This window comes from Oncorhynchus kisutch, linkage group LG30 (genome assembly GCF_002021735.2).
Source record: "Oncorhynchus kisutch isolate 150728-3 linkage group LG30, Okis_V2, whole genome shotgun sequence".
Lineage (NCBI taxonomy): Eukaryota > Metazoa > Chordata > Actinopteri > Salmoniformes > Salmonidae > Oncorhynchus > Oncorhynchus kisutch.
The window spans coordinates 36164952-36181251 of NC_034203.2; the positions used below are offsets into that span (position 1 = coordinate 36164952).

At 43.7% G+C, this 16300-nt stretch overlaps 1 long non-coding RNA gene across 1 annotated transcript; it reads left to right on the top strand.

Moving 5' to 3' along the window:
• Positions 1–7504: 7504 nt before the first annotated feature.
• LOC116358661 (uncharacterized) lies at positions 7505–12080 on the top strand. The gene is made up of 4 exons (XR_004206446.1): positions 7505–7857; positions 7982–8040; positions 11705–11808; positions 11945–12080. It is a non-coding gene; the product is annotated as an uncharacterized LOC116358661 (long non-coding RNA).
• The last annotated feature ends 4220 nt before the right edge of the window (positions 12081–16300 follow it).

Consider the following 16300-nt stretch of genomic DNA (forward strand, 5'->3'; position numbering starts at 1 on the left):
TAATTTAAGCACACACCTTGTGTTGCATCATGGGGCGGGAATATAAGCTTGAGTAAGGTTGGCTTTTTAGCGTTCATAGCAATGATTATCAACTGTACCACAGAAATGGAATGTAAATCACAGGAAATAGATGTTGTGGTGGCAGCAGCAGAGAAAAACTTAGGGGTACAACATTTGAATTCTTATGAGTTACTGCATGTGTGGAGTGATAGCGTCCCATCCTCTCAGGTCGTTGGCGTGGGGTAGGATCAGATAGGGTTCAAGTAGTGGATTAAGGTGATGGGTTTTAATGAGTATAGGGTTAGTAGGTGGGTAATAAAAAATAAGTATCAGTGTGTCACCATCAAAATAGTCTGAATGAATCTGATGAATCAAGACATTTTTTATATGGATGTTTTGCTAAGGAAGTCTTAGTCACACAATTTTACATCTAGCTAAGGTGTTTGGTGCAGTATTTCTCAAGACAGATTCTAGTCAGCTGCTGCAGTGCAGAACTGATTTCTGAGAACATGTCTACAACTTCATCAGCAAGCTGTCAAACTATCAGAAATAAAGAACAAACTATACATAGTTGACCAGTGCCCAGAATCACTATCTAGATAAGTTCCATCCCTGTGTTTGTCTATGAAGCTTGCTAACAGCAGCAGGCACATTGCTCAAAAAAATGGAATTGTATGTGTCACGTCTTACTTACGGGTCCATTTCCAGCAATGCAGAGCTGAAGTTAACATGAAAAATTGAAATAGTGACAAGGAATAAATACACAGTGAAAAACAAATAAAAATAATGAGAAAAAATAACATGGCTACCTACAGGGAGTACCAGTACCGAGTTGATGTGCAGGGGTGCAAGGTAATTGAGGTAGCTATGTGCTGTACATAGAGCTAAAGTAACTAGGCAACAGTATAAATAATAGACAGTAGCAGCAGTGTGTGTGTGTGTGTGTGTGTGGTGTCAGTATGCATGTGTGTGCATGTTATGTGTGTGTGGGCATGTTTGTGTGTGTGGGTGTGTTGGGGTGTTAGTGAAAGTATGTGTGAGTGTGTGGGTAGAGTCCAGTATGTGTGCACAGAGTCAGTGCAAGTGGGTTAGTGCAATAAAGGGTCAATGCAGGTAGTCTGTGTAGCCATTTCGTTAGCTATTTAGCAGTCTTGTTTATGGCTTGGAGGTAGAAGCTGTTCAGGGTCCTGTTGGTTCCAGACTTGGTGTATTGTTACCACTTGCCATGCGGTAGCAGAGAAAACAGTCTGTGGCTGGAGTCTTTGACATTTTTTTGGCCTTTGACACTGCCTAGTATAGAGGTTCTGGATGGCAGGGAGCTCGGCCCCAGTGATGTACTACCCTTTGTCGCGCCTTGCGGTCTGATGCCAAGCAGTTGCCATACCAAGCGGTGATGCAGCCAGTCCAGATGCTCTCGATGGTGCAGCTGTTGAACTTTTTGAGGATTTGAGGGCCCATGCCAAATCTTTTCTGCCTCCTGAGTGGGAAGAGGCAATGTCGTGCCCTCTTCACAACTGCGTTGGTGTGTTTTGACCATGATAGATCCTTAGTGATGTAGACACCGAGGAACTTGAAGCTCTAGACCCACTCCACTACAGCCCTGTCGATGTGAATGGGGGCATGCTCGGCCTTCTGTTTATTGTAGTCCACAATTCGTTCCATTATTTTACTGACTTTGAGGGAGAGTTGTTGTCCTGGCACCCCACTGCCAGATCTCTGACCTCCTCCCTATAGACTGTCTCATCGTCGTTAGTGATCAGGCCTACCACTATCGTGACGTCGGCAAATGTAATGATGGTGTTGGAGTCATGAGCGGCCATGCAGTCGTGGGTGAACAGGGAGTGCAGGAGGGGACTAGGCACGCACCCTTGAGGGGCCCCCGTGGCTGAGGGTCACCATGGCGGATGTGTTGTTGTCTACCCTCACCACCTGGGGGCGGCCCATCAGGAAGTCTAGTATCCAGTTGCAGAGGGAGGTGTTCAGTCCCAGGGCATGCAGGCCACGTTAGCTAAGTCACTGGCTAGTGGCAAAGTGTTTCAGTGACATTTTGTGCTTACAACTTTCTCACTATCTATTACCAGAGATACTCTATATAATGACGAGATGGTCTTGTCTCCACCCTAACAATGGGGATCGTTGCCCACAATTCCTATTTTTGGATTAGTGGATACGTACCCTTATTTGAACTTGCTTTGAATATTCAATGTGGGGTTTTGAATATTGGACGAGCGGTGTTGTCGTCAACCACCGAATTCTAAGGCGAAGGTATTTCAAATTCATTGAGAAAATAAGTGAGAACCAACTCCAACTTCTTGGAAAGGTAAGTCAGTCATTCATTTAGCGGTCATGCAATGTCAGCTACATAAAAGTTGTAATTTTTCACTTATCAATATTTTTTTATTCAGTTGTTGAGGAACACTAACATTAGTGTCAGCTAGCTATCTAGTTGATTATTTTCCTCAATACAGTTAGTTCCTACTAACAATCTGTGTGTGAGTCTTAGATGGTGGCCTAACGGTTGGGCTGCTGGCCGAAATATCGCTGGTTTGGGTCCCCGAGTCGGCTGGCTGGGGGATCTGTGGATGTGCCCTTGGGCAAGGAGCTTGACCCTGATTGCACCTGTGGGTCGCTCTGGATGGGAACGTCTGCTAAATTATTGGAATGTAATGGAATTGTTGAGCGGCTTCACTACAGATGGATTGTGTGTTTTAAAATTCAGGCCCGTACAGCTATCCCGGGGGAGTTTGCCACATTTTTCACCAGCTACCAGTAATAACCTTAGCTCAGAAAGTTTTCATCCATCGGTTGATGACACTGTCTGTTGTTTACAGACCTCATGAATATGCATATACTTTGTCGTACAGTTTTACACTGGAATCAATGTTTCTGACTAATATTGATGCAACACTGGCTGTTTTCAGCCAGAGAAGTTGGTTTTCTAGTTCAGCTGCCCTTTAAAGCTACAATCCGCAATTGAAAACCAAACCATGCATTACAATTCATCCTGGCCCATAGAATACTTACAGGGTGAGGAACCATGTTACAATAAGTAGAAAAATCATGAACTACTCCTTTAAGTAAGTAAACCTTGGACAAGCAAGTCTTCACATGAGGCAACTTGAACAAGTTCATCCCCTGGACATGATGTTAGTCTGTTAAAGGGCCTTACCACTAATCCATTTCCTTAATTATGAGTGCCAAGTAGAGGCATCAGGTCTTATTATATATCATTTTTAGTCTTTTGGTTAGATTTGACTGGGGATCGATACCCCAACCTTCCAATCTCAGGGCAGACACTTTAACCAGAAGGCCAATCAGTTGGGTGGTCGTGTATGGCTCAGTTGGTAAGAACATGGCCCACACCAGGGTTGTGGGTTTGATTTCCTGGGCCACCCCTACAAACAAATGGATGCATGCATGACTGTAAGTTGCTTTGGCTAAAGGCCTCTGCTAAATGGCATATATTATTATATATTATTTATAATTGGTTCCAGACATGCTGTATGTGTCAAACGTCTCTTCAAAAATGACAAATTGTTATGGCGGAAGGGACATTCTGTGATAGACAATACCTTTCGTATTTTCATGAGTGTTTATGTCCATAGCTGGCCACTATCTGTTTACACTACTTGCAAGGTAAGGCAACATGGTTTCTTTCTGTGTTATATTATTTAAATAAAATGTTGTTTTAATTTCTAGTTCATCTTTACAATAATTTTAATGATCTGAGTTAATCTCTTCAGTTTGTGTTGGAAAGAGAAGGGTTAATACTGAAGAAAAAAAACATATCCAATCAGGATTTGCTTTGTTGGTTTCTTGGTAGAAACATCTAGCTAGCTCAGTCAGCCATTAGCTAGGTACTCAGAAGCTGGACACTGTGTTAGAGCAGAATTTTGGAGTGACAGTGGAATGAACCAATCACATTTTGATTTGCAATGGGTGGGGCCATAAAAAACATTGATGTGTCTAGCTAGACCTTCTCTCTGTTTTCACACGGGGTGACGGTGGGGTTTAAGATAGTTTTCTTTTGCACTACTTTACAGTAAAATAGTAACTATCTTAGTTTCCCTTGGAAACTCACATCTCAGCTCTTTTACACTGAGGGTTTGATTGAGTAGCCGTGTTAACTATAGTTCTGTTGCACGACTTTACAGTACAGACAGTATGTATCCTGGTTGTAAGTAACTATCCTGGTTTTTCTTAGAACCTATTTTTCAGCTATATTACACTGTGGTATTGCACAGTGTGTAGCAGGGTTTACTATAGTTTTATATTGCACTACTTCACCGTACAGACAGTAACTGTTCTAGTTTCCATTGGAAACTCACATTACAGCTGTATTGTACTGTGTGAAAACCAGCAGTGTGCTGCTGGGTTGATGCTCAATAGTTGTTCTGTTACACTACCTTACAGTACGTACCGTAACTATCCTAGCTAGTTTCCCATGGAAACTCACAACTCAGCTCTATTACACTGAGGGTTTTACTGTATTGCTGGGTTTCTATAGTTCTGTTACACTACTTTACAGTACAGACATTAAATATCCTAGTTTTCCCTAGAAACTCACATAACAGCTAGATTACACTGCTGGTCTTACGTAGTGTGTAGCTGGGGATGACTGATTTTTCTGTTACACTGCAGGATATACACTACCATTTCCAGTATGGCATTTCGCCTTGAGAAATGCAAGGTGTCGCAACCCACATGAAGGGTGGCACTCGGCAGTCATCCTGAGGTGCTTGCCATCGCCAAAGGCCAAACTGTGAGAGGTAAGTGGAGTCCCCATGGTTACCGAATACAGTGATGGAAGGCTATGAACGCCAATTCCGATGCCGGCCACTGCTATAGTTCTAGGGCATCTAATGTCTCAGGGTCTTCTGGTGTTGAAGCCCTAATGAGTTCAGATGAAAGGAGTACCAAGCTTCATCCTAACCCCTCATTCGGGCTAAGGGCTCTGTCTGCCAGACATGTTAACCAGCCGTTATAGTTGTCCACACATGCCCTTCTCGCTGTTGTGGGTGAACTAGAGGGTTCTCCCAGTGTGTTGTGCCCGGCTAGGGCAATAGACACTTACTTTTCACAGACACAGGCAATAAGAAAGCTTTATGCGTTTTTGTTTACTATGGTGAGAGAGCTCTGGGCCTATCCGACCAGACTCTCACATTGCATGGTGGACACGGTTACTACAGCATTTTGGCTGGCCTGCTGGCCTTTGCCTTTCACTGTGATGGCACATTCTACTGGAGGGGTAACTGCTTTACCTGGAAGATTGGATAGTCTTCCCCATCCAGGGAATAGGCCACAACAGACACAAGGAGTTTCTTGAACCTTATTCAAGTTCTGGGAGATGAGGAGTCACCGGACCGTATCGAATTGGCTATCTCGCTTCTTCCTGTGAGCCTGATCAGAGTCCAACATAGAGAACTGGTGTGCTCTGATGCCTCTTCATTGGGGTTAGGGTGCCGTGGTTAGAGGCATGGTGGCCAGCGGCCGCTGGAGCCCCCAATGGAGTGGTCAGGGTGGTTCGCCTAGCTTTCCAACAGTTCCAACCCTACCTGGCAGTACAACATTTCCTGGTCCAATGGCCCCGGAGCTCTTGCCGTGGGCCCAGACAAGCTTGGCATCACTGCGAGCAGCACATATCCCCGGGGCCCTGAATAATGCAGCAAAAATGCTCCTGAGAGACGGCCCGCCGTAGGGGAACAAGAATCTACACCCTCAGGTGGTGCAACAGCTTTGGAACAGTTTCGGGAAAGCACAGGTGGACATGTTTGCATCTCACGAGAACACTCATTGCCCCAGCTTGTTCTCGATGCCGGACCATACAGACGCTCTGGGTCTGGATACCCTGGCTCACGATTGACTGGAAACTATGCTTTATGTGTTCCCACAATTTCCCCTGATCACAGCTACGCCAGACAGGGTAATCTTGATGGACCACCAGTTGCTCTTGATAGTGCCATGCTGACCGAGACTACCATGGTTCAGCCCCCTGTTGTCCCTCCTCTTGGGGGCCCCATGGCAGCTGCCCCTGAAGCCTGACCTGCTCTTTCAGACTGTGGGGACACTGTTTTGTCCCCTATCATCCGGACCTGCACTGCCTCCAGCTTCGGGCTTGGCCTCTTAGAGGCATTAGTGGACCATCCGCTGGTACGGTGATACCAATCCTCTTTGTCGGTGTTCTACGGTGCCTCTGAAATCCTTACTCGGAATGCATCCTGCCATGCAGAAGGATACCATATTGAGGACAGAGACAGACCCCAGCAGGATGGTCTACTCATAAAAGCTCCGGCATAAATCAGTAGCCTACAGCTGAGCACTGAGCACATATGATCTTTTACAACACATTAACATTTACACAGTGGTGCAACTTTCACTGGGGACGGGACGGTGGGACGGGGTCATGTCCCCCCCACATTCTGAAATAGCATTTTTGCCCCCCCCCCCAGTTTTATCATTGCAATGTGATACAAGAAGCAGCATTGGTGTGCTTTAGGACCATGCGGACAACTTTGAGCAGTCAGGTAGGCTGTTTGGAGTGTTCAACCGTCTGGACACCACAGAGCGGGCTGACAGGCTGTGGGAAGGCAAAGCTTCTGGAAGGTTGGCTGAACATCGGAGAGTTGAGCATAGTTCAGTGTGTATGTTGTGCTCTTTCACCGAGTTGTAAAAGCAAGCAGAGCAGAAACTGCCTACTCTATAGTTTACTTATGTAGCTGGCAAGGTAACTGCTGTTCAACATAACAGAAAGAAAATTAACTAGTGTTTATTTGCAGGGATGAGCTAGTATTGTAACTAACATGTACAGTAAAGGTTAGCTAATGTTTTGTCCCCTCTCAACTGAGGTGAATGAATAAGCTACGCTAGCTAGTAGCTACCACAGCCAAGTCAGCTCTAGCCTGTAGTTTTCTGTCAGATAGTAATAATAGCCACCTCATATCGCTATCTAACAGATGTTGTTTATATGGAAATGTTTGGTAGTGTCATGACGTGGCCCTTTCTGGGTATAGATCGTGGCATCCCTATCGCTCGCCTACACCCAGGTTCTGTTATCTCAGGTCGTAAATTCCTGGAGGAGACTCTCCCCCTGGCCATGCAGAAAGAGAGAACAAAGGATTTGACATGGTGAACTCCTAAATCCCCAAAATTGGGATTTGATACAAAATGTCCACTTGAGAAGGTGGGAATGGTCCGTGTGTTTCATTTGGTGACCTTAAAGAGGACAGGAAACAAACATAACTATATCTCTGAATATGTCCTCAATAATGGAGTTTGCATCTAATTCTTGTATAAAATGAATGAGTAAAGATGGAACTATTTGTGAAATGATGTAATATGATAAACCTTTAATGTGAAAGAATTGTAGTCCCTTTAAATTTTAACTAAGTAATTGGCCACGCCCCCGTGAGCACAGACATGATCTGGCGTCATAGACACGCCTTTTCTATTGTTACGAATAAAAACCCCTCCTGAGGAAATCCTCTTCAGACCATGCGTACCTCGGTCAGCTGAGGGGGCAAAGCGTGAGCTGTGATTGCGAATAGTTATTTAATTCCTAACCATACCACGTGGAGCATTGGCTACACGGCTGGAAATGGTTCAACTTTGAGACTATCGATCCCTAAAGAACAAATCTTAGATACTAATTACTAGTGCAGCTAGAAATTATGTCAACCTGGGATGTGAAGACCGACAATCGCTGAAACATCTATCCTATGAGAACATTTCTGAATGGTACTCTGAAGTATCCATTCTAACCACAAAAGACCTTCAGGGAAGCAGAGAGAGAGAGACTCGGATGAACTCTCCAACAGGAGGACTGACGATTCCAACAGAGATCACGACGACACACTGAGCGTAAATATGTATTGATTGCAAATACTCCCGAATGAGTGAGCATTCATGTGCAAAGGATTAGCATTTCAATTAATATAATTATCAACTGTGTAGTGACTCCTTTTGTCTTTCCCGCCCTTTTCAGTCCACACCCACTTCCCTTTGTCCACCACTTCCCTTTGTTTGGAAGGAGACTAACGTAAGGTAAAGAATAATTCATTAATTAGAAGACTAATTGATCAGATATTAAAATATCTGAAGAGTTTTATATTAGGAAAATTATAACTTTAATCTGAAGATTTTCCTTGGTGCCCCGACTTCCTAGTTAATTACATTTACATGAATAGTTTAATCACGTAATAATAATTACAGAGAATTGGTTTGATAAAATAACATTCTTCACTTTAATGATGTCAAAAACACGACAGTAAGCCTTTGTTTTGTCCCATTTCAGAAGTAAATTAACTAATAACTAACATTAGCTATTATTTGTTTGCCTCAATCACGCTAGACCTGAATCAAACATTGAAATCATTGGCTAAACAAAAGATTGAAGATTGATATTCTGATGTTTTTTCAGTGTGTGAGGGAAAATTTGATGTTTGTGTTTCAAACCAATGCTACTTTTCTAATAATCAATTAGATGGGTTCATGCAGGTGACTGACTGATTGTGCATGGAGGAATCCTCACTATCACTGATAAGCAACTTGGCAGTATGCCCAGAACATTGCTATGGGAACCGAGGTATCTCAGTTTCAAGGTCTCAACTTGGAGAGAGGAAGCCTTGTGAGGCTATTGGTCAGTCACATGCAGGAGCTAACGTTAATGATGAATAATGAATCATGTGAATCATGCAAATACTGTATTTCTGCGTAAGCAGTATATAAGAGAACTGAAGCGACCACCCCGGAGGAGCTTTTTCTGATCGACCTGTACTGTGTGCCGAATTTGTTGTACCCTCTCCAGCTTGCTGATAATAAAGAGTGATTCATTCAATATATAATATTGACTTCAGCTGTCCCTGGTGTTGAATTTACAAAACAAGTGCAATGTGAGTTTTATTATTATGTATGGCAATGTAACATTATTGGTCGTTTCCCTATCAAATTCCCTACTTTTCACACTGACACAGTAATAAACAGCTCTAATGTTACATTGCACAGTAGAGGTTTGCTTTCTTCATCCAGCTCCTGCCCTCACCAGCTGGCTTTCTATCCAACTCCCACTTGCTAGCACAAGAACTGGTCCCAAACCCAACCGTAGTCCCACAATGTTATTTTAGGCGTATGTGACACAACACTATAGGTAATATAAAATGGCCAAAAATAACTTAAGAAATAGGTTAAGTTAACAGAGATTCTCGCATGGCCCTTATTTTGTATTACTGGACCATATCAGCCAAGATGATAGGTGTAGCTTGAAGAGAGCAGAGTTGGACAGACTTGCACATTCGCTTGAGCTATTTTCATAGCATACCTTTTAGGAGTGGGAAGATTTTCAGACAGAAATATGGGTGATCACTATTTAGACCTATTTCAAGGAAATGTAGTAAACTATAGCCTAATCATAACCCTGTTTAGGAAGAACTTTTCCTTGGAAAGAAAACTGCCCCATGCTTCTCCGCCCATGCATAGGCTATAAGCATGCTCTATTTAATTGCCCTATAGGATATAGCCTACCTTTTATGAGGACAATTTGCAGGCAGAGACAAATAAATGGTTAATCAATACTTATTGAAAATGAAAAGGTGCATCGCTCGCTCACCATAGTAGCCTAACCTACAGATATTGTTGAAGGCCCAGTCATGTTCATATCATCTCAGACATAAATGACTGCAGTTTAAGGCCATCCATAGAACATACTATATGCCAGTGAAACTGAATGACATGCACTCAGGGGACATGTTTGCATATGTTAGGGTCTTGTGATGTTATGAGTATGTTTCTTTTATTTTAGCATTTTATTTCCCTGTTTTTGTTTGATTGGAAATGTTGATACTGGAGACTGTTATCTGAAGAAACTGTGTAACCAAGCATTTAGAGTGGCTAAGAAATGCATTGCCATTAATTGGAAGATTGGTTATCTTTCCACAATGTCAAGTTATGTATCACTAGATTTGATTTATTACAAGATTAAGGGTATACTGGGCAACTTTCATAAGGTCTGGATGCCTTATATGGAATACAGTAGGACTAAAGGAGTCTGTATTGAAAACATGCCCACGTCAAGGGAGATACCTTTTTAAACAATACCAAGCTGCTGGGCTGCTTAGTCCTGGCTCCTGGGGGTCTGCCACCCTGTGGTTGTCACTATGGCCTTGACCTAACACACCCAAAACAAATAAAGAATGTTTCACTAAGATCCTAAAGCTTTGTGGGGTGTGTTGGGTTCGGGGGCTGCAGGGTGTTGGACCCCTAGGGACAGGACGGGGCGACCCAGCCATATTGCCAGTAAAAAAAAAGTGCTCTACGGTATTATCAGTCCTATGAGATGTTTCTGTTTGTTCATGTATATTTGAGGTCTATGTGGGTTTTTTTGTTTCAAATTTAGTTTCCAAATCAAGGTGTCCCCTCGGAAAGAAATTGAGTTGGGAGAGAGTTGAGTTATTGACTAGACTTCTGGGGGTCGGGTGTGCAGGCGACTCGGGCTGGCTGATCGGTCTGGCTGGTCGGGCTGGCTGGTCGGGCTGGCTGGTCGGTCTGACTGGTCGGGCTGGCTGATCGGTCTGGCTGATCGGGCTGGCTAATCGGTCTGGCTGGTCGGGCTGGCTGGTCGGGCTGGCTGATCGGGCTGGCTGGTCGGGCTGGCTGATCGGGCTGGCTGATCGGGCTGGCTGGTCGGGCTGGCTGGTCGGGCTGGCTGATCGGTCTGGCTGGTCGGGCTGGCTGGTCGGGCTGGCTGGTCGGGCTGGCTGATCGGGCTGGCTGATCGGGCTGGCTGATCGGGCTGGCTGATCGGTCTGGCTGGTCGGTCTGGCTGGTCGGGCTGGCTGATCGGTCTGGCTGGTCGGTCTGGCTGATCGGTCTGGCTGGTCGGTCTGGCTGATCGGTCTGGCTGATCGGTCTGGCTGAAATTTGATATAGAGGATGTCTTAATAAAGACAATCAAAAGTGTGTATGTTTTCAACAGTTGTTCATTTGGGATCCCGAGTGGCGCAGAGGTCTAAGGCACTGCATCTCATTGCAAGTGGCATCACTACAGTCCCTTGTTTGAATCCAGGCTGTATCACATCCGGCTGTGATAGGGAGGCGCAGAATTGGCCCAGCGTCGTCCGGTTTTGGCCGGAGTGGGCCGTCATTGTAAATAAGAACGTATTCTTAACTGACTTGCCTAGTTAAATAAAGGTTAAAGGTTTTGGTTAAAGGTGCAACACAATATTTATTATTAAATTACCTTTGATCTCGTTCAGTATTATTAATCACTTAAACATATTTAATAATGATCTCTTACCTAGTTTAATGAATGTGGGCATTTTTGATTACTTTTTGTTCAAAATATAGACAGCATATTGGATTGTGTTCAATTTCAGGAAATGCACTTTAGATGCCCAAAAAAGTTCTGGGGGAGAACACCTAGACCCCCCGCCAGGTTATGCATTTTTTTCCCCCTCAACAATCTGAGATGAGTTAAAAATGGTCATTATCTAACTTCTATCTAATTTTGATATCCTCTTTCTTAAAATGTTTCAGATTGATGACCAATGCATTTAATGTCCCACTTCAATATAAAAGGGACAGAGGAGCAAACATGCCTTTGCTACCACTTTTCGTAGATTGTTAAAGATATTTTACTGTTCGTTACTGTTCTCTCGTGTCCTGCATGCCCACATTATGCAAATCATTCATTTATTTTCTTCTCTTTTTACAGTAAGTGTCATGAAAGCCAGAAAACTCGGGAGGTTGGTGTGTCTTTCAGGCCCTCTGGAAAGTTCTAAAATATGCCCTGACTGCTGTGGTGGAGAAGGACGCAAAGTATGTATATGAGCAAGTTTCTCTTTTTTTAAAGACATCTCTAAGCTATAACTGCCACAAAAAGAACATCCTTTTCTAGTTCTCTTAAAATTCTCAAATTGATCAAGTTGTAATGCGCTGATTATATTCACTGCAGATCTGACCCATCACATGACTCTTCAAGAGGGCCACTAGGCTCCAGATCGCCTTCTGTGTTCAGAGCTCCTTGACGAGGATCTACCCCATCACACCGCTCTGATGAATCATTAATCAAATAAAACAATGGGCCTTTATATACTCTGTCCCAGTCTTTCTATGCATCTAATGTCTGAGTGAATTATGAAACAATTACTGTATGTAGATGTGTGAAACATTGTGATGTAGGGTACATAATATAGTGGTCAGAATGATGACCTGCTGGTGAGATAGAGGTCACAATTATATGCTCCACACATTACATACTTCCGCCCAAAAAACTCTGTTTATAACTATTAATGTATTACCCGTTCCTGTAGACTGTTGATCCTGCCCCGAACTTGACCCTAGAATTTCACTCCCATTCCTGTCAGAGTAGGGCCGACTCTTTTCTCTGTATATATCAACGATGTCGCTCTTGCTGCGGGTGATTCCCTGATCCACCTCTACGCAGACGACACCATTCTGTATACATCTGGCCCTTCTTGAGACACTGTGTTAACTAACCTCCAAACTAGTTTCAATGCCATGCAACACTCCTTCTGTGGCCTCCAACTGTTCTTAAATGCTAGTAAAACTAAATGCATGCTTTTCAACCGATCGCTGTCCACACCCGCCCGCCCGACTAGCATCACTACTCTGGACGGTTCTGACGTAGAATATGTGGACAACTACCTAGGTCTCTGGCTAGACTGTAAACTCTCCTTCCAGACCCATATTAAGCATCTCCAATCCAAAATGAAATCTAGAATCGGCTTCCTATTTCGCAGCAAAGCCTCCTTTACTCACACCGGCAAACATACCCTCGTAAAACTGACTATCCTACCGATCCTTGACTTCGGCGATGTCATTTACAAAATAGCTTCCAATACTCTACTCAGCAAACTGGATGCAGTTTATCACAGTGTCATCCTTTTTGTCACCAAAGCCCCTTATACCACCCACCACTGCAACCTGTATGCTCTAGTCAGCTGGCCCTCGCTACATATTAATCACCAGACCCACCGGCTCCAGGTCATCTGTAAGTCTATGCTAGGTAAAGCTCAGTCTTTTCTCGGTTCACTGGTCACGATAACAACACCCACTCGTAGCACACACTCCAGCAGGTAAATCTTACTGGTCGTCCCCAAAGCCACCCCCTTAGGCCGCCTTTCCTTCCAGTTCTCTGCTGCCAAGGACTGGAACGAATTGCAAAAATCGCTGAAGCTGGAGACATATTTCCCTCACCAACTTTAAACATCAGCTATCTGAGCAGCTAACCGATCGCTTCAGCTGTACATAGCCCATCTGTAAATAGCCCACCCAATCTACCTACCTCATCCCCATATTGTTTTTATTTACTTTTCTGCTCTTTTGCACACCAGTATTTCTACTTGCACATCATCATCTGCTCATCTATCACTCCAGTGTTCATGGGGGGGTGGGGGTGTTGTTCTAGTTTCTAGTTTCTATGTTGGTGATTTGTATGATTCCCAATTAGAGGCATCTGGTTATAGTTGTCTCTAATTGGGGATAATACTTAAGTAGCATTTTTCCCACCTGTGGGTTATGGGATATTGTTTATGTTTAGTTGCCGGTTAGCACTGCATTGTCGTTTCGTTTATTCTTTTTTTTCCTAAGTTTCACTGTCTAATAAATATGTGGAACTCTACATACGCTGCGCCTTGGTCCGTCTATACAAACGATCATGGGGCCTGCTGGACTGAATGGTCTGCTTATTTTTTTAACATTATTTGATGCTGTGTGTGACTGCTGTCCCCTGTCTATCATCCTTGTCTGTGTTTGACCAAAAGTGTCTCTCCTTCAGCGCCATGGAGTGCAGTTATTACAGTCGCTGTCCTTTCCGCACCATTAGGCTGTCACCTTTGATGTGACACTGTTGTTGTCGTCTCCATTGGTGATATGGGGTGTTAGGCTACCATAGGTTGTGTAAAGTGTTTTTGATTTACTAGTCGCATTATTTTATGCTGTATGTCACATGTCGTGTCCATGCCGATTCTGTCTCTGTGTGAAGCAGCCGAAAGCGCGGCAAGGTTTGATTCATAATGTCATCAAAAAAGCATTACTTCTCCTTCGCGAGAACAAGAAAAGTCTGACTACAGACGATATAATGGTTTGAGGTGACTAAAATGCATCAAATGTATTGGGATCATCTGGTAGAAAAGAATATCTGCATTGCTTTCAAATGCGATTTTGTAACTGTCCTTTCGAATGTGTCCTACATCCTCGTGAGCATCGTGGAGGGAAACAAGTGTGACTCAAATCCTAGTTATTTGGCATATATTGTTGCTTGCTATCTACCATGACAGTTTGACAAGAACATGTGGTAGCTAATTAGCTTTTAATTGTTTACAAACAAATTAGTAAATGTACTTAAAAGGTAAACAGCTACCTAGCTAGCTATTTGATTGCCTTGGCTAGCCAAAAAGGACTCGTTTTGAAAGTTGGATCATATTTTCCTTTAAGGCTTTAAGTGTTCTTGCACCATGATTTTGAACATTGAAAGTATCTGAGAACCGTCCATGGCAGGCATTGTCACCTTAGCTTGCTACATAACTTCTGTGTGATAGGAAGCACGAGCACCACCAATCAGCCTGCACCACTCCGCCCACACCCGTCATTACTATGACAACTAGCGTAGCCATGTCAGCAAATTACTGCTGTCTGAACACACACGAATCCAATTTGTTCACTTGTAACTTTCTGTTTGTACAATCAGTATTGCAAAATGGATTTCAAAAACAAAACTGATTTGAGCACTAAGGCCTGCAGTGTGAACAAGACTTTATGGTGCTTTCAAGACAACTGGGGACTCTAGGAAAAATATGGAAGAAATTAAGCTAGAGGGATAACTGGGAGAAGGGGGTAGCTGCATCCCAATATGGCGTTCGGGGTGAGGGCGGCGGCCAGGGTGAGGGCAGGTGGGTGTGTCAAAAGGAAAGTAGTTTGCGTGTGGAAAGGAGTGAGTGTGACAAAAGCACTCAGCTATGGGTTAGATGGTTTTGATTGACTGCTTTTGAAGACTGATGCAACTACTGTGAGAGGATGAGTCTGAATTGAAATGTCATTTTTAGTGTATAGTGTATACATAGTGTATATGCAATGATTTAGTGTATATGCAATGATTTAGTGTATATGCAATGATTATTGATTTTAATGACTTAAAGTTCATATGAGGAAATCATTCAATTGAAATAAATTTATTAGGCCCTAATCAATGGATTTCAAATGACTGGGAATCTGTTGGTCTCAGATACCTTAATAAAAAATGGGCCTTGGTATCTCATCACGGTACTTTTTGTGCATTCAAATCTCCAATAAAATTCAATTGTGTTCGTTGTCCGTCGCTTATGACTGCCCATTCTACACTGCCACCATGGGGCACTCTGTTCATAACATTGACATGAGCAAACCGCTTGCCCACACAATATCATAAACGTGGTCTGTGTTTGTGAGGCCGGTTGGACGAACTGACAAATTCTTTCAAATGGTAGAGAAATTAACATTCAAATCTTTGGCAACAGCTCTGGTAAACATTCCTGCACTCAGCATGCCAATGGCACGCTCCCTCAAAACTTTAGACATTCGTGTCAGTGTTTTGTGACAGAACTGCACAATTTTAGAGTGGCCTTTTATTGTCCCCAGCACAAGGTGCACCTGTGTAATGATCATGCTTCTTGGTATGCCACACCTGTTAGGTGGATTGATTATCATGGCAAAGGAGAAATGCTCACTAACAGGGATGGAAACAAATCTGTGCACAACATTTTAGAGAAATTAGCTGACTCCTTCTACATCAAATTTAAATCAAATGTATTTATAAAACACTTTTTACATCAGCAGATGTCAAAGTGCTTTATACAGAAACCCAGCCTTAAATCCCAAACAGCAAGCAATGCAGATATAGAAGCACGTTGGCTAGGAAAAACTCCCTAGGAAGGCAGAGGTACAAGGCTCTGAGGGGTGGCCAGTCCTCTTCTGGCCGTGCCGGCCCTGTACGATGATTCCCCGGACAAGGCCAAACAGACAGGATATAACCACACCTACTTTTCCAAAGCACTGCTCCGACACCACTAGAGGGATATCAACAGACCACTAACTTACTACCCTGAGACAAGATACCGGTCAGGAAGATCCCGCCAGTGACTCAACCCACTCGAGTAGAGTATAGCGCAAAAAAGCTTGGCATGACGTGACACACCCCTCCTAGGGACAGCACAGAAGAGCACCTAGTAAGCCAGTGACTCAGCCCCTGTAATAGGGTCAGAGAATCCCAGTGGAGAGAGGGAAGCTGGCCAGGCAGAGACAGTTTCGCACC